The following is a 19,348-nucleotide window of genomic DNA, read 5'->3' as shown; positions in this document are numbered from 1 at the left end:
AAACTAGAGCCAAGACTAGATTCCTAGTCCAGTGCTCTTTATTTCATGAAATAAGTTCCCTTTGAAGCAGCAGTGATTAGGTTAAGTTTCAGATGGAGGTTTTCTGCTTCTTAGGTACAAGGGGAAGAAAACTCTGTGCACAACCAGAAACAGCTGATTTTTAAAATCACGACATCTGCCTTTACTCACATTTATTTTTTGAGATAGATCACTAGAAGATGGAGGATCTTTGCCGATGAAATCCTTAACTGAAGATGGGTGGGTGTGAGATATAGAACTCACTTGGCATACAATTTTGTTGCTGTTTTTAGTGGAACTTTGCTTCTCTGTCCTGACATTTCCATATCTATAGCAGTGATCTCTTTGGAATTTGCCTTCTGATTGTTTGTTCTTTTATGTTGCTTCATATTAACAGATATTCTCAGTTCATTTTTAAAAGAGTGTATTTGAAAGGACTTGAGAAGGAAAAGAAGGAATAAAAAATTTTAAAGTATCTGAAATTACTATTTTCCTGTGACTTAACCATAATATTCTTCATAACAGCTTATCTAATTATAGTACCTAATAATACAAATACTAAATTTTCAAGATAGCATGGTAGTTTATTTTCTAAATTTAAAAGCATATCGGGACTTCCCTGGTGGCACAGTGGTTAAGAATCCGCCTGCCAATGCAGGGGACACGGGTTCAATCCCAGATCCGGAAGATCCCACATGCTGTGGAGCAACTAAACCTGTGAGCCACAACTACTGAGCCTGCGTTATAGAGCCCGAGAGCCACAATTACTGAGCCCACGCACCTAGAGCCCATGCTCCGCAACAAGAGAAGCCACCGCAATGAGAAGCCAGCACACCACAATGAAGAGTAGCCCCCCACTTGTCTCAACTAGAGAAAGCCCACGTGCAGCAACTAAGACCCAATGCTGCCAAAAAAAAAAAAATTAAAAAAAAAACTGTATAAAAGCATATGAAGTCTACAATAAATTCCTTTTATCCAGGAGAGGTATTACTTTTAGATTCTTAACAACCTTGCTTTTTTAACTGTACTTTGATATAAGTGAAGATCAAGAGATTTTATTTTAGTTAGAGTCTTTAAATGGTACACTCTTTAAGTGCAGGAGCTGCCTTATTTACTTTTTTTTTTTTACTTTTTTTTTTAAACTTTTGAATTTTTTTTTTTTTTTTTTTCGGTACGCGGGCCTCTCACTGCTGTGGCCTCTCCCGCCGCAGAGCACAGGCTCCGGACGCGCAGGCCCAGCGGCCACGGCTCACGGGCCCAGCCGCTCCGCGGCACGTGGGATCCTCCCGGACCAGGGCACGAACCCGTGGCCCCTGCATTGGCAGGCGGACTCTCAACCACCGCGCCACCAGGGAAGCCCTAAACTTTTGAATTTTATTTGTTTATACAGCAGGCTCTTATCAGTTATCCATTTTATACATATTAGTGTATATATGTCAATCCCAATCTCCCAATTCATCCCACCACCACCATCCCCTCCGCCACTCTCCCCCCTTGGTGTCTATATGTTTGTTCTCTACATCTGTGTCTCTATTTCTGCCCTGCAGACCAGTCAGGAACTGCCTTATTTACTTTTGAGATGAATATACTACCTGGCATCTAGTGGATGCTTATTAATCTATTCATTTATTCAGTTCAGTGAAAATGCTGGGCATTGTTCTAGGTGTTAGATATACAGTAGTGAACAAAATAGACAAATACCCTTATCCTCATGGACCTTATTCTAGTGAGTGAATGTTGAATGAAACCATGAATCACTTTGGAAAGACTATATTTTCAGATCGTAATTTGCATCACTCTAAAAAGGGTTAGCAAATTCCCTGGCGGTCCAGTGGTTAGGACTCAGCGCTTTCACTGCCAAGGGCCTGGGTTCGATCCCTGGTCAGGGAACTAGGATCCCACAAGCTGCCTGGTGTGGCCCAAAAAAAAATTCTTTGAAGAATTAAAAAGCTTAATCAGACCACTCATTCATTTAAACATTTATTTCCTTGTGTGAGTATGTAAAATTATTTGAAATAATTACATAACTGCCAGTCATTGTCATCCTAATTGTCATTCAGTTCTTGTGTTCTGTTTGTAACCCTGAGTAAAATGTTCTATTTGTAACTCTATGAGTAAAGGCCTCAGTTGCTAGCCCGGCTACAACCAGGGAACTTCATCAAAAATCAAATATCACTGAGTGCCTCTGATTATGCTGGCCCAAAACTCCGTACACACCAAAGTTCTAGTTGTTTACTTGTTTGTTGTCAGTTTTTCACACCGTAGTGTGAACTCCACAGGGTGTATTTTAGTCACCACTGTATCTTAAGTGCATAAAATAATGTGTCACATAGTAGATGCTAGTAAATATTAATAACTCAATCCTTGACCACTGAAAATGCAATTTCTTCCCTACTCATAGCTACAGCCTACATCTAATCTTCATCCAGACTACTCAAACAATAAAAATCTTCAATTCCAATATTCTCTCAAGAAGACCTCTTATTATTTTAATAGCCTGTTTACTGATGTATTCCTTCTGTTCTTCTAGTCTTTTGACACTTTTCTTTTTTTTCAATCTCTGTTACTTCCTGGCCTTATTTGCCAGTCACTTCAAGAATTCTCAACTCCCATTCCCCTTTGTCTTTCAGTTACGTCCACTCTTTAAACCACTTAAAATAGACTTTGGAGTTAGTTAAGCTTCAGTTCACCATTTGCTACCTATGTGCCAAGTTATTTAACCTGGCCATGTTTAATCTTTTTTGGGTCTCATTTTGTTCTTTGTGCTCTAAGCATTGTTATGAAAATTAAATGAGATTATGGTAACCAGATACAATTGCCTATAAGTAATGAAAACCCTTATTAAATAATAATAAAAAGTCCAGGTGCAGAGTCACTCTAGGTCTGGTTGATTTAGCAGCTCAACAATACATGAGGTATCCATATTTTTTTCATCTTTGCCCTCTGCCATCCTCATCATGTGGCTTAGTGCCCCTAATGATTGCATAATGGTTGCCACAGTTCCCAGTGTTATGCAGGCATGATTGTAAAGTGGAAAAAGAAAGTTTCTTCCCTTTAAAAACAAGGAAACGCTACTACCTCCTTCCTCTGGTTGCTCATTGGATTAACGTTGTGCTGCTCGGAGCTGAATCACTGGCTTACTCCAGCAAGTATCATACTTGGTTTTGAATAATTAAGATTCAGCTCCTGAGGCTGAGAGGCCTTACCTTATTAGTAATAGTTATCATTACTACTATATTTGTAAATCTTAGGACTCTCTCCTTGGACCCTTTTTTTTTCTATATACATTCAATCTAGTATACTCGCCTTTAGTCTTGTGGTTTTAAAGTTCACCTCTACTGATATTTTGTCTTCCCTCTGTACTGCCTCTATTAATACCAAACTCATCCAAATGCCTATTGGACATTACCATTTATAAGCTTAACTGGCGTCTTAAACTTAATATGTCCAATATTGAACTCTCCAATTTCCTCCTGTAGCTCTTCTGTCTTCCTATTTTAGTAAATAGCAATTCTGTTCTTTTAGCTTGCTGAAGCTGAAAAACATTGAGGTCATTACTGATTTCTCTCACATTCCACATCTGATTCATCAGAAAATCCTATTGACTCTACCTTTAAAATAAAGTAGGACCTTCACTGCTACATCATGGTCCAAATCACCTGAACTATTATTGCAATACATTCTTAGTCTTCCATCCTTGCCCGCCATGCTTCTCTACTCCAGATGCCAAAGTAATCCCATCATTTTTCTGCATAAAACTCTCCAGTGGCTTCTCACCTTCCCTCAACTCAAGTCAAAGTCTTTAGTGGCCTGCAAGGCTATACACAATCTAGACATCTATTATTTCTCTGACCATTTCCTAATCCCTTCCCCACCCCTACCCCATCATTCTTAAATAACCAAACCTCAAAGATACCTGGCATTCTCTCACCTCTAAGCTTTTGAATGACCCCCACATATGTATATAGCTTTTCCCTTTTCCTCTTTCAGGTCGTGGTACAAATGTTTATTTTCTCTGTGAAGCCATTTCTGGCCACCCCATCTAAAATTTTAATTCTCTTATTTCCCTTTCCTACTTTATTTTCCTTAGTACCTACTACCATCTAACATTACATATAGTATTTTTTTAATATTTTTAATTATTAAAAAATCTTTAAAATTATATCTTCTTCATTATAATGTAAAGTATATGAGGCAGGAATTTTTGTTCATCTTTTATCCCCAGTACCTAGGAAGGTGCCTTGGCATATGGAAAATCCTTAATAAAATGTTTATGAAGAAATGAATAAAATGAATATTGATTCATCTTATCATGGTTTCTGGTTTTGGCTAGGTCCTTAGTGAGATTTAGTAATCCTTTACTTGTTTCTGATTAGTTTCCTTCCTAGTTCACTTAACTGCTATGTCAAACCATTACCATTCTGTGTCAAATGCCCTACTTTTATTCTCAACTCCTTAGTTGCAGATGTCCTTTTTAAAAAATTTTAAGAGGATTGATAGCATCTATAAACTTTTTAGTCTTCCTAGTCCTCTTGCCTTCAAATTTATAATTTTTTCCTTATTTATTTTCTCTTAATCTCAGAGCCCTACTTCTTATTTTGTTCAAATTTCATCTATTTCCAATCTTGGCACCAAACCCTCCTCCCTCCTATTTCCTCTGAGACCTTAATTAAACAATTATTTCATTTCTTATGTATTTTTATATATATATATATCTCATTTTCCTCTCTATATTTTTTCCTCTCGACCATCTTTTTTTTTTTTTCTTTTTGGCTGCATTGGGTCTTTGTTGCTGCACGTGGGCTTTCTCTATCTGCAGCGAGCGGGGGGATACTCTTCATTGTGGTGTGTGGGCTTCTCATTGTGGTGGCTTCTCTTGTTACAGAGCATGGGCTTCAGTAGTTGCAGTGCGTGGGCTCAGCAGTTGTGGCTCGCAGGCTCTAGAGCGAAGGCTGAGTAGTTGTGGCGCACGGGCTTAGTTGCTCTGTGGCGTGTGGGATCTTCCCAGACCAGGGATCGAACCCATGTCCCCTGCATCGGCAAGCGGATTTTTAACCACTGCGCCACCAGGGATGTCCCTCACTTGACCATCTTAAAACTTTCTTTATCCCTACTTTATTACAACTCTCTCTTCTTCCCTCAGATGACTTTCTTTAAAAGCTTAAATTTACTATTCTATTTTCATATCTCTCTTATTGTTCAATTCACTGGATTCTGGCTTTTGCTTTCATTGCCCACAATTCCATCTACATCATAGGATTGTTGTGAAAGATTAAATGAGGTTATATGTATTAAGTTTTAGAATAATGCTTGCACATAGTTAATGTTTGAGTGCTTACTATGATTAGCTATAACTACTGAAACAAAAATCATTCTCACTCTAGTGGGTACTTTTCTATCACCCTTCTTGACTTTCCTATATCCTTCATGAAACACTGTCCTCCTTTTGGTTTCAGGACACCAGTGATATCAAGATGTTTTCAGCTCCAAGTAACAGAATTTCTTTAACAATAAGACCAATGATAGATGGTTCTAATATTGATTAAGGGATGCAACAACACTATCAAGGACCCAGGCTCTTGCTTTCTTTGTACTCTAGCATTCTCACTGTGTCACAGATGTTTACCTTCAGGATTGTAAGATAGCAAGCACCGTAGTTTAATCATCCCAAAGCAGAAAGGCAGTCGGTGCTGGGGTTTCTCTGGGGTAGGTATCTCTTTATGGGGAAGACAGTCTCCCCCAGAGTTCCCCAAAGCATTTCACTTACATCTCATTGGCCACCCCTACCCCAGTCACTGGCAAAAGGAAATGTGATTACTATGATTGACTTAAACTAACCATGAGTCATTCCCCAGGGGCTGGCGGAGGCACTGACCTTCCTTGAGTTCATTACTCTATTCTGGAAGAAACTAGATATCTGTTATCCAGAAAGAAGATAGGAATGGCTTTGTGGTTCATAATCAATAGTGTCTGCCGTACCATTCTCACCTGGTTGATCTCTGATTGTTCCTTCTTAGTGTTTTTCATTTTTTCCTCTTGATTGATGTGTCCCCTAAATGCTGGTATCCCAAAGTTCTGGCTTTGATTCTTTCAAAAATTATTCTTCTACCCTTTAAAATAACACCTGTGTTATGATCTTTTCTAAATCTTTATCTCCAGCTAAAACTTCTTTCCTAAGCCCCAGTTTAGAATATCCAACTGTCTCCTGGACATCTTCATCCACATTCAATTCAATTGAATATTGTTGTGCTAGGTTTTTAGGAGTCAAAAAGTAAATAAACCTTGCCCTGTATGATCTTACATTATAGTTGGAACAAGTTATTCCAACACAGGTAGTAATTAGGAAGGCAGTTTTATCAAGCAATAAAATTTTCCAAGTATAGAAGTAGCATAGGGACTTCCCTGGTGGCACAATGGTTAAGACTCTGCACTCCCAGTGCAAGGGGCCTGGGTTTGATCCCTGGTCAAGGAACTAGATCCCACATGCATGCCACAGTTAAGAGTTCGCACGCCACAGCTAAGACCCAGCACAACCAAATAAATTAAAAAAAAAAAAAAAGTAGCATAGGTGAAGAGGTTATAGGAAACTAAATGGAACTCATCTTTTCTTCAAATGTACTCTTCCTATATTCTATACTTTAATTAGTAGCACAACTCTGCATACCTTTGGCCTAATGGTTAGGATTCCGGGCTTTCACTGATGTGGCCTGGGTTCACTCCCTGGTCAGGGAAGATCTCGCAAGCCGCATGGTCAAAAAAAAAAACAACAACAACAAAGGGGCTTCCCTGGTGGCGCAGTGGTTGAGAGTCTGCCTGCCGATGCAGGGGACGCGGGTTCGTGCCCCGGTCTGGGAAGATCTCACGTGCCACGGGGCGTCTGGGCCAGTGGGCCATGGCTGCTGAGCCTGCGCATCCGGAGCCTGTGCTGCGCAATGGGAGAGGCCACAACAGTGAGAGGCCCGCGTACTGCAAACAAACAAACAAACAAAAAGAAAACGAAGAAGAAACCAGGGCAATCTAAAATCCTTCCAAATCCCCCACATAAAGTTGGTTGGCAAATTGTATGTATTCTACCTCTATTAAATTTGCCCATTTGTCTTTTTATATCGTAGTCATCATACTTTAGGTCCTTGTAATTTCTCATTTCATTGAATTATTCGCTCAGTAAAAGTTAATTGAACAGCAATGTATAACAAGGCTTTATACTAGGAAAATGTTCTAAAAAAAAGAAAAAGAACCCAAAAAACAAAAAACTGGGTTGTAGGGAGGCTACAACCCAGTGAGTAGGGCATAAGCAAGCAGATGGTTATATAGTTGTGATAAGTGGTAGAGATACTGAGAAAAATGTGGGAACTTGTGTTCAGCGGAACCTAACCCAAGTTGGGATCAGATTTGCCCAGTTAGAGACTGAGTCTCCAAGTAGTACTAAGCTGAGTATGGAGTGGGGAAGAGAGAAATACACACATACATACACACCCCACTCAATTTATACATACCAAAGAAATATTACTTTAAAGACATTATTTTGGGTGACTGTGTAGTTTTCATTTTGCTGTTGCTTAAAAATAATTTTTTAAATGATCATAATTAATTTAGATTATCAGTAGTAGTACATACAGTTGATCCTTCATATTCACCAGTTCTTTACTTTCAAATTTGCCCAATCACTAAAATTTATTTGTAACCCTGAAATCCAGGGTGCTTTATTGGCCATTTGCACATGCATGTGCATGAGCTGAGCAGCAAAAAAAATTTGTCTTATGTTCCCAGCTGATATCCAACAAGGCAGTGCTTAGCCTTCTTATTTCAGCTCTCTTTAACAAGTCTTTGTAGTCTATTTAGTGCAGTTTTGCATTTTTTGCATTTTCGTGCCTTTTTTTTGGTGATTTTACTGTTTAAAGAGATGTTTGAATGTGGTGCTGAAGTGCTGTCTGACGTTCCTAAGCGCAAGAAGTCTGTGATGTGCCTTATGGAGGGAATACATGTGTTAGATAAGCTTCATTCAGGTAGGAGTTACACTGCTATTTGACCATGAGTTCAGTGTTATAATAAATAAAGTGTCTTCATTACAGAAATAAATGGGAAACAAGGTTATGTGTTCATGAGTTGACTTAACCCAGCATTTCCCTTAGGGGCAATGATTCAGTATTTGCTAAAATTCAGCATTCACGCAACTTTATAGAATATAAATATGTTAAATAATGAGACAGGATAAATTTGACTTTGGGAACCAGCCAAAGTCATTTATGGCCAGGAGTGATGAGTTAGATGGTCAAGCTGAACAATATAGAGGTATGATTAGAGGTATGATTAGTTCTGTTAGATTCCAATGAGAAATTGGGGATAGGCAAATATAATTTAAATACTGCATGACTCAGCTCAATGGCATTAATATTAATCACTATATTGATATGGAGACTTTTATTCTATAAACATATATGGGGTGCCAATGTTCCAGCTACAGTCTGAGCACTGTGTTTTTCTATCTTTGCAATGGGAATAAAAAAGCAAGACTAATTTTAATTGGAATGACCATCTAGATTCCTACAAGGTACTAAGATCCGTTCTTTATATTCTTTACATTTGCAGTATGCGGTTTTCTAAAATTGTAGTTAAAATAAAAATTGAAACCATTTTACCCCCCATTTACAAAATTTATCCTTTTGATTTAAGAGAAAAGCAAATTGTTTTTTCGCAAGCTAATAAAACTCTGAGTTGTGTCTAAATCAGTAGTTTCCAAACTTGAGTGTCCATTAGTGTCACACTAAGGGGTGGGGGTGGGGTTTAGGTCTCATCAAAAATGGAGATGCTGAGACAGCGTGCCCCTCTTGATAAACATCTCACTTCACTACCCTAAGTTTTCTAATATATTCCCCTTAGCGAACATGCCCAGGTTGAGAATTTTAGTTTACAAGTTTTATTTTACCATCAGCCAGGCTGATGTTTTATAAGCTTAAGTGTTTACAGTGAAAACTTCTTTTTTTTAATTTGCTAGATATAACAAAATTTTATTGTGTTCACTGCTGCTTTAGCCTGCCCTCTCCCTCCAGTTAAAGGATAATTTGTATAAAGCAGGGGTTGGCAAACATTTTCTCTTAAGGGCCAAACAGTAAATTTTTAGGCTTTGTGGGCCACACAGTCTCTGCTACAACTACTCAACTCTGCCACTGTATGGGGAAAGCAGCAATAGACAATAGGTACTATTTTATGTTTATATTGTATGGGAAGGGATCATGACTTAGACTGTTTTGATCTCAGTAACTGTTGCCTTTACTTGCTGATTTAGCCTAATAATAAAAGGCTATATTTTAAAATATTAAAAACTCAAACATTAAAACCCATCCACTTAAATTATTCTTGAAATCCTACTTTTTCTTTTACCTATAAATGTCCTCCTTTAAGCAATTACAGTACTTTGGGCTCATTGTATTTGGAGTTAGGCAGTCGATGGCCTAATTTGATAGCAGTTGGTGGATACTATATAACAAGTTGGCTTATTTTATACATGTGCTAATACTTAATATTTGGTACGTAGCAATAAAGTCTTTGAATCATATTTTAGTCTCCACAGTAGCAGAGGTTTAATTATTTATGCCTTCACAGGTGCAACGTATTATAAAGATATTTCATACTTAAGGTTAGGTACTGATTTAAATTTAAAATAAATCATTTTAGGGACTTCCCTGGTGGTCCAGTGGTTAAGACTTCCAGGGGGCATGGTTCAACCCCTGGTTGGGGAAGTTCCGCATGCCATGCAGCACGGCCAAAAAAATAAATCATATTATTGAGTTGTAAACAGTTGGAGAGCTAAACAAACTTGCGAGATAATCAGTTTATTGCAGTCTTGCCTAAGAGCCTAACAGTTTGGCGAAACAGCAGCTTATCCTCTCCTTTCCTGCTTTACCTCTGGGCTACAATCATTTTTTTTTTCCCTCTACTACTTGTCTTACCCTGAGGAGCTGTTGGTTTCACTTTGGCCACAGAGTGCTCTCCTCTCTGGCCAGCTAGTTAAGTTTTCCAGGTGATTCTGATGCCTTCCCTAGCTACTTGTGAGAGGAGAAACTTTAGAAAAGAATAAAGTGAAAATCGCATAAATTCCTCATTTCCCAGTGTTGCTTTTACTTTCAACACTGTGAAAGCATATACTGAGTGAGCATGTGTAAATAGAACCATCCCCACTACTTTACCCTAAAAGTAAAGTATTACTTTGAAAAAGTCCTCACAAAAAGTCCTTTTTTTGCAGATGAAAAATGGGATGTTTTGTTTTTCAACTTTACTGAGATATAATTGACAATATTGTAAGATATTTAAAGTGTGCATTGTGAAAATTTGATATATGTATACACTGTGAAAGGACTTCTCCCCTCTAATTGAAACATCCATCACCTCACATATTTATCTTTTTTTTTTTTTAGCCGTGCCCCGCAACTTGTGGGATCCTACTTCCCCAACCAGGGATTGAACCTGGGCCCTCAGCAGTGAGAACTTGGAGTCCTAACCACTGGACTGCCAGGGAATTCCCTCTATCTTTTTTAAAATATATAATGCTTCACGAATTTGCGTGTTATCCTTGGGCAGGGGCCATACTAATCTTCTCTGTATTATGCCAATTATATGTACAGCTGAAGTCAGCACTGGAATACTATTTTATGAGTAAAAATGAACTTTTTAAAAATTTTATTTTATTTTATTATTTTATTTTTTTGCGGTACGTGGGCCTCTCACTGCTGTGGCCTCTCCCATTGCGGAGCACAGGCTCCGGACGCGCAGGCTCAGCGGCCATGGCTCACGGGCCCAGCCGCTCCATGGCATGTGGGATCCTCCCGGACCGGGGCACAAACCCGCGTTCCCTGCATCGGCAGGTGGACTCTCAACCACTGCGCCACCAGGGAAGCCCAAATTTTATTTTATTTTTGGCCATGCAGCATGGCTTGTGGGATCTTAGTTACCTAAGCATGGAGTCCGAACTACTGGACCACCAGGGAATTCCCAGAAATGAACTTTTCTTTATTATTCATCTGTTAAGATTTGGTTTTCCCTAAATATGCATGTCAGAGATGTGTATGTATGATATACTTAAGTTTATAGGTTAAGGTTTCTGAAAAGTTGGATCATAGCACTGGGAATTGGAAGGAACCTCTAGATCTACACTGTCTAATACAGTAGTCACTAGCCACATGAAGGCAAGTGCCTGAAATGTGGCTGTCTGAACTGAGATGTTGTGTAAGTGTAAAATTCACACTGGATTCTGAAGACTTAGTACAAAAAAAAGAATTGTAAAATATATCTTACTGATAATTTTTTATTGACTACATGTTGTAGTATATGATATCTTAGATTTATTGAGTTAAATATATACATTATTAAAATTTCACATTTCTTTTATTAAAATGTGGATTATAAAAATGTTTCAGTAACACATGTGGCTTGCATTTGCAGCTCACTTTATTTGTAGCTCACTGCTGGACAGCACTACTCTAAGTTATGTGATCTTTCAACATGATCAAATACCAATTTACAACACCTATTTAAAGTGACCTAGAAACTCTATAGTTTCTTTTGGCTTTCTGATTCAATATTGAAAAATATTGTACAGACACTTTCTTTTTTTTTATTAATTAAAAAAAATGTGGGGGGGGCCACACTACGCGGCATGCAGGATCCCAGTTCCCCCACCAGGGATTGAACCCACACCCCCTGCAGTAGAAGTGTGGAGTCCCAACCACTGGACCACCAGGGAAGTCCCAGAACACTTTGATTCTAAGATGTTAAGAAAGTATGAGATTAGCTCACTGTATATTCATTAGTCCTGTGGTAAGCTTTTCAGTAACTTCTTATAAAAGAGGGTTAGAAAGAAGGGCAAGTTATTATTGGGCTATTTTATTAGGAAACTTTTTAATATCACCACAGAATAAAATCAGTTCTACACTCCCCAAAAAGGAAATGCTTTTTTAAAAAGCAGAAAATATTTCTTATGCCTGGGTATCTCCAGATAACTCTAGTATTTTTTATAAAATGATTAAAGCAGTTTTATTTATTTTAAAGGCATGTACTTTAAAAATTTGTTTTAATATTATTTTAAATCTTTTTTTGGGTAAATACTGTTAAATTGGTCAAATTGAATGTGTAAATTCTATTATAGTGCTTTGTGCCAGGAAAAGTATTGTAAAATCAAGCAATGAAGGACTTCCCTGGTGGCGCATTGGTTAAGAATCCACCTACCAATGCAGGGGACACAGGTTCAAGCCCTGGTCTGGGAAGATCCTACATGCCGTGGAGCAACTAAGCCCGTGCGCCACAACTACTGAGCCCACACCCCACAACTACTGAGCCTGTGTGCCAAGAGCCCATGCTCCACAACAAGAGAAGCCACCGGAATGAGAAATGAGAAGCCCATGCACTGCAATGAAGAGCAGTCCCCACAATGCAGGGGACATGGGTTCGATCCCTGGTCCGGGAAGATCCCACGTGCCGTGGAGCAACTAAGCCTGTGTGCCACAACTACTGAGCCTGTGGGCCACAACTACTGAAACCTGCGTGCCTAGAGCTCATGCTCCGCAACAAGAGAAGCCACCTCAGTGAAAAGCCTGTGCACCGCAACAAAGAGTAGCCGCCGCTCACCACATCTAGAGAAAGCCCATGTGCAGCAACGAAGACCCAACAAAGCCATAAATTAATAAATTTGAAGTACACATATAGTACACCAAAAATTTTAAATAATTAAATAAATAAAATACACAGAGAAGACTGGCACAAGAAAAAAAAAGCAATGACACAGAATCAAAACTTGGGAATTACTAATATAACTATAGTGATTAAAGTACTGGGAAATTTAGGCGGTATAGACAGTATTCCAAGGCGAATTATGATTGATAAAGCTCTTCTTCCTATCAACTTTTTAGGTTAGTTCGACATCTTTTACTGGTGCTCTTGGAAGCTTACAAATATTAATGAAATTTTTTACCTTAATAGAATTAATTTCACTAGCTTACTAAGACAACTAAAAAAGTAATTTCACTAGCTTCAAAGTAAATTGGCACTTAAGAAATGAAGCAAGCTTTTGAATAAAATTTATTTCAAAGACCTAACAAGTTAGCACTTTTTTTTTTTAGCACTTTTTGAAGAACATGAACGAGCAGTCATTAAGTAAAAAAGTGACATTCAAAACTTTCAGCAATCTGACCGTAACTTTTATCTGTCAGCTTCCTAAATCATACGATTTAATCTGACCACTCTTTTTGCTGTATCAAATGATTTTATGCTTTTTACTTCTGGCCTTTGAGTTCTCGGTCCAAATCACAAACCCTCCCCCTTGCTCTCTTTCTTTCTAAATTGTATCAATCTTTCAAGATCCTCACTTTTTTTTTTTTTCTGAAACCTTTCCCATCCCCACCACTCTGCCCAAAATGAGCATATAATTAACATTTGTATAGTATTTTACTTTTCGTAAAGCCCTTTCCATATTGTCTCATTCTATATGTCAGTCTAATGAGGTGGATGATGTTATTCATTTTGGAGAATAAGGGAATAATACCTGATTTTTCCAGAACTTTGTATAAACGCTGAGTAGCAAAACTAAGAATACTGGAACCAAATCCTCTCATTCCAAGTTTGATGCTCTTTCCTCTCTGCCTCAATGGTCCCTTTACTCCTATAATAGTTACATAACACCTATTTGGCCTTTAATTGTTTACTGTCTTTGTATCAAACTAACTTGATTGTCAGCTATAGATTTGAAGGGATATGTACAGATTTGTACATGGGGAATGGGAATAAATGGAAAAGATGATGAGAGCTGAATACATCTCGATAATAGAATCAAAGAGGTCATTAAGAACTCCTTACCAGGCCATTTGCTTTTCTGAAAGCATTATATTTTTTAAAGTATGATACCCAGACTTTCTTCTTTTCCTCTAGCCAAAATAACTACCTACCCTAGTGCCCAAATTTTAGTATAATTTTTAAGAGGGAGCTAAAAAGAGAGGGCTTCCCTGACCACCCTGGCTAAAGTAGCCACTTTCCATCTCTGTCTTAGCAACATTTAAAATTTTTCTTTAAGGTACTTCAAATTATCTGAAATTTTATTATTTATTTTTTAACTTGTTTATTGGTTGTCTTCTCCCACCAGAATATGAGTTGAATGAGAGCAAGGATATTGTCTGTCTAGTTTATAGCACATAGTATGCACTCAGTAAACATTTGCTGAATGATTGAGATACTTTATTAATGGAGAATGTTCCCTATGGTCATAGCCATCAGATACTATAAAATGGGCACTCACATGCTATTATTGACTGCCTAATTCCAAATTCAAGTCCAAATTACTGTAGTTACCCAAAGAAGGACATTTATCGTTAAGAAAAAAGACAGGGTTTCCAGAACAGTTTAATTTTAAGTAGATGGCATTTAATGACTTAAAGACACTTGCCTTAAGTTTGCTTTTTCTGTTTTGTAAACGTGGATGGAGTAAGAAATGAATCTTTTCAAAAATTTTTAATTTTTTTCCCTAAAGTTAAAGTTGCATTTGTAACCATGACAAAATTTTTAGGTTTTATAACTTACGCTCAAAATTTGAAGCCTTTCCACAGGAATGAGAATATAGAATCTAAGTTCCAAACTAGCAGTCAAGCAATTTGCTATAAGAAATCTATGATAATGATTCCTCAGTGCTGGAAGGAGTTTTAGGAAAGTATAAAATGTAGAGGTAAAATATATTCTATTATTAGATGGCCATAGTTTGATTATATGTAATTATTTAGGTATTATCTAAAACGCAGGCCAAATATTAGGACACCAGCCTGGTAGTACTCCTTATGTTAATATTGGAACAATGTCTATTTAAGTATTGTTTAAAATATCTTAACTCAGGCTTCCCTGGTGGTGCAATGGTTAAGAATCTGCCTGCCAGTGCAGGGGACACAGGTTCAAGCCCTGGTCCAGGAAGATCCCACATGCTGCGGAGCAACTAAGCCCGTGTGCCGCAGCTACTGATCCTGAGCTCTAGAGCCCATGAGCCATAACTACTGAACTCACGTGCCACAACTACTGAAGTACGTGCGCCTAGAGCCTGTGCTCCACAACAAGAGAAGCCACCACAAGGAGAAGCCCGCACACCGCAACGAAGAGTAGCCCCCGCTCACCGCAACTAGAGAAAGCCTGCACGCAGTAACAAAGACCCAACACAGCCAAACATAAATAAATAAGTAAATTAAAAAAAATTAAAAAATATCTTAACTCACTATTAAATTGCTAGCCATTGAAAAGCTCTTTGAAATCTTATCACTACTTTCAATATCAAATGTGTGTGCATATATATAGATTACATATGGGAAAGCATACGGAAGTGTTTGATAAACTGTAAACTAATATATAACTGTTATTATTACAGAGAAGACATAGCACAGTTTTGTTGTTGTTGTTTTTTGGCGGTACGCGGGCCTCTCACTGTTGTGGCCTCTCCCGTTGCGGAGCGCAGGCTCAGCGGCCATGGCTCACGGGCCCAGCCGCTCCGCGGCATGTGGGATCCTCCCAGACCGGAGCACAAACCCGTGTCCCCTGCATCGGCAGGCAGACTCTCAACCACTGCGCCACCAGGGAAGCCCCACAGTTATTTTTTTAATACTAAGAGACTAAAATTCAGTGATGAAGGTCTGAAAAGGGAACATGGCAAGGGGCATGATCTTAGAGGATGCCTGCCTGAGTCCTTTGGGGGTGATTCTGGTAGTTACTCTAATGCATTATACCAAGTAAAATTTCCTCAGTAAAGAGAGGTGATTGGTCAATAGACCTTCAAGTGGTAGCAGAATAGTTTGTATAGCTTAAAATAATGAAAACAACTTATATGTATACGTCATTATATAAATTTTAGTGCTTTCATGTGTATTATTTGATTCTCACAATAACATGTGTGAGATAGGAATTCAAAGAAATTAAATGATTTGCCTAAATTACCTACTAAATGGCAGAGCTGAGATTAGGAACCAAGCATTGAAATGCTTAAGTCTTTATTATTTAACTTATACTTTAGACATTTGTAGCCCCTTTATGCTAGTCCACTAGTAGGAATTGACGATTCAGTGATAAATAATAGTTTTCCCTAGGCATCTTTCAAGTAATATAGTACGATTGAGGTATATGAGGCAGCAACAGAAATCAAGGCTGGAGGGATTTTCTGACTCTCAAATCAAAGATATATATTTTAAAAATATAAACACAACTTTTTATCCATTTATTTTTAAATTGACAAATAGGCTTTATTTTTTCGATCAGTTTTATGATCACAGCACGATTGAGTGGAAGGTACAAAGATTTCCCATAAACCTCCTGCTTCTAAACATGCATAGCCCCCCCCCCCCATTATCAACATCTCCCACTAGATGGAACGATGAACTTATATTGATACATTATTATCACCCAGAGTCCGTAATTTACATTGTTTCACTCTTGGAGTTGTATATTCTATGGGTTTGGACAAATATATAATGACATTTGCCTACCATTCAGTATTATACTGAGTAGTTTCACTACCTTAAAATCCTCTGTACTCCACCTATTGATCCTTCCCTTTCCACTAACCCCTGGCAACCACTGATCTTTTTATTGTCTCCATAGTTTTGCCTTTGCAAAATGTTACATAGTATGTAGCCTTTTCAGACTGGCTTCTTTCACTTAGTAATATGCACTTATTTAAGTTTCCTCCATGTTTTTATATGGCTTGATAGCTCATTTCTTTATGTTTTCTTGTTTTTAAATTTATTATTTTTTTCTGCCTGCCAATGCAGGGGACACGGGTTCGAGCCCTGGTCTGGGAAGATCCCACGTGCCGCGGAGCAACTGGGCCCGTGAGCCACAATTACTGAGCCTGCGCGTGCGATGAAGAGTGGCCCCTTCTTGCCACAACTAGAGAAAGCCCTTGCACAGAAACGAAGACCCAACACAGCCATTAATTAATTAATTATTTTAAAAAATTATTATTTTTTAAACTCATTTCTGTTTAGTGCTGAATAGTGTTCCATTGCCTGAATGGGATTTTACCACAGTTTATCTATTCACCTACTGAAGGACATCTTGGTTGCTTCCAAGTTTTGGCAGTTATGAATAAAGCTGCTATAAACATTCATGTGCAGGTTTTTGTGTGGATATTGGTTTTCAACTCCTTTGTGTAAATACCAAGAAGCACGATTACCAGACCACATGATGGATGTATTTTTTGTAAGAAATCACCAAACTTTCTTCCAAAGTGGAAGACATTCCTGTCATCAATGAAAGAGAGTTCCTGTTGCTCTACGCCAGCATTTGGTATTGCCAGTGTTCTGGATTTTTGCCGTTCTAGTAGGTGTGTTATGGTATCTTATTGTTTTAATATGCATTTCCCTGATGACATACATTGTGGAGCATCTTTTCCTATGCTTATTTGCCGTCTGTATATCTTCTTTGGTGAGGTGTCTGTTAAGGTCTAAAAAATGTTAACCCATTTTTTAACTGAGTTGTTTGTTTTCTTATTGTTGAGTTTTGGAGTTCTTTATGTATTTTGGATAACAGTCCTTTACCAGATATGTCTTTTGAAATATTTTCTTCCAGTCTGTGGCTTGCCTTTTCATTCTTTTGACAGTGTCTTTGTCAACAGAAAATTGTAATTTTAACGAAATCCAGCTTATGAATTCTTTCTTTCATGAATTGTTCCTTTGGTATCATATTTAAAAAACATTGCCAAACCCAAGGTCATCTAGATTTTTTCCTATGTTCTAGGAGTTTTATCATTTGCATTTTACGTTTACGTCTGTGATCCATTTTGAGTTAATTTTTGTGAAGGGTATAAAGTCTGTATCTAGAGTCATTTCTTTGCAAGTGGATGTCCAGTTGTTCAAACACTATTTTTTCTCTATTATATTGCCTTCAATCCTTTGTCAAAGATCAGTTAACTATACTTACATGAGTCTATTTCTGGGCTCCCTATTCTGTTTTATTGACCTTTTTGCCTTTCCTGATCTATTGTTCTTTCACCAATACCACACTGTCTTGGTACGGTATTTGAAATACACTGCATTTGAATACAATGGATGCTACCTATATGATGTCTTAATGAGTCTAAATTTAACAGAGAGTCAAGATGAGTAAGTAGAAAATAACTGGAATATTTGGAAAAAGCCAATTCTTCTTAGTTGGATAGCTTTTCTGTGAGTGGATGTATATGCTTGTAAATAAGGGCATTTTGTTATACATATGGTATAGTAATCATTTTTCCAGGAAAAAATTCTTCTAGTTCATATGATGAAATCATTTTTATCATTACAGTAGCTAACACTTGCATGGACTGCACTATCCACATTTAAGTGCATCAAACATTTATCTCATTTAATCCTCATAACAGCCCTGCAAAGTAGGTGTTAATGTTAATCCCATTGGACAGATAAGGAAACTGAGGCACAGAACGGTTAAGTCCAAGGCCACACAACTAGTAAGTGGTGTTGCCAGGATTCTAATACAGGCAGTCTGTCTCCAAAGTGTGTGCTTTTACCTACTACACTGTCAATATTCCCTGATAAACCTTAGCAGATTTTATAACCACTATTCAAATATCTCAAGCACTGTTAACAAGGTATAATAGAGCCTCAGTTTGCTTATTCTTGGATAAGAAGTATCAGGGAATGGAAGTCATAATTTACTAATATTAATACTAAATGAGAAATTTCAGTTCTGAATGTACCGAGTTAACTAAATATTGACAGAAAAAGTTTTCAGCAGGAACAACGGTAAACTATTAGAAATCATTTGTATTCAAGTATTGCTGTGATGATCTAAATTTTAATAGTAATTTCTTCTGAGACTCTAGAAGGCTTACTGTCTTTCTCTGTACTAATTTTCTTGTAAACTGAGAAATGATTTGTGAATTGAAGAAATAAAACTTACTTTTTTATTGTCTGTGAATAAAGCCAAAGTAGAAGGTGGAGATTGTATCAGTTGAATGACTAGTTTTATACTTTCAGGGTTTTTTTTTTTTTTTTTTCGGTACGCGGGCCTCTCCCGTTGCGGAGCACAGGCTCCGGACGTGCAGGCTCAGCGGCCATGGCTCACGGGCCCAGCCGCTCCGCGGCATGTGGGATCCTCCTGGACCGGGGCACGAACCCGTGTCCCCTACATCGGCAGGCAGACTCTCAACCACTGCGCCACCAAGGAAGCCCCAGGGGGTTTTTTTGTAGTTAAAATACTATTATCTTTAGCTCTCATTCTCTAAACATGTTTAATATTTAAACTGTGGTGATAAAATCAGAAAGGACACATACTTCTGTAAAAATAATTTCTCTGTACTTATTAAAGCATAATATCCCAA

The 19,348-nt window shown here is 37.9% G+C and overlaps 1 protein-coding gene and 1 pseudogene across 4 annotated transcripts in view; one reads left to right on the top strand and one right to left on the bottom strand.

The window, feature by feature from the left end:
• Window positions 1-19,348, top strand: part of DNAJB4 (DnaJ heat shock protein family (Hsp40) member B4) — a 40,836-nt gene that overhangs the window by 6,946 nt on the left and 14,542 nt on the right. For 2 of the 4 annotated variants that reach the window (XM_073788166.1, XM_073788163.1), the window contains exon 2: window positions 16,800-17,353. The exons of the other annotated variants lie outside the window; for them this stretch is intronic. The gene's annotated coding sequence lies outside the window, so the exon portion shown is untranslated. The remainder of the gene's footprint in view (window positions 1-16,799; window positions 17,354-19,348) is intronic. 4 annotated transcript variants of the gene reach the window in all.
• On the bottom strand, window positions 10,552-10,651 carry LOC117309726 (U6 spliceosomal RNA; annotated as a pseudogene).

Source organism: Tursiops truncatus, chromosome 1, assembly GCF_011762595.2.
Source record: "Tursiops truncatus isolate mTurTru1 chromosome 1, mTurTru1.mat.Y, whole genome shotgun sequence".
NCBI classification, from domain to species: Eukaryota; Metazoa; Chordata; class Mammalia; order Artiodactyla; family Delphinidae; genus Tursiops; species Tursiops truncatus.
Note: the sequence above shows the minus strand (reverse complement) of the source record. Positions and strands in the feature narration are given on the sequence as shown.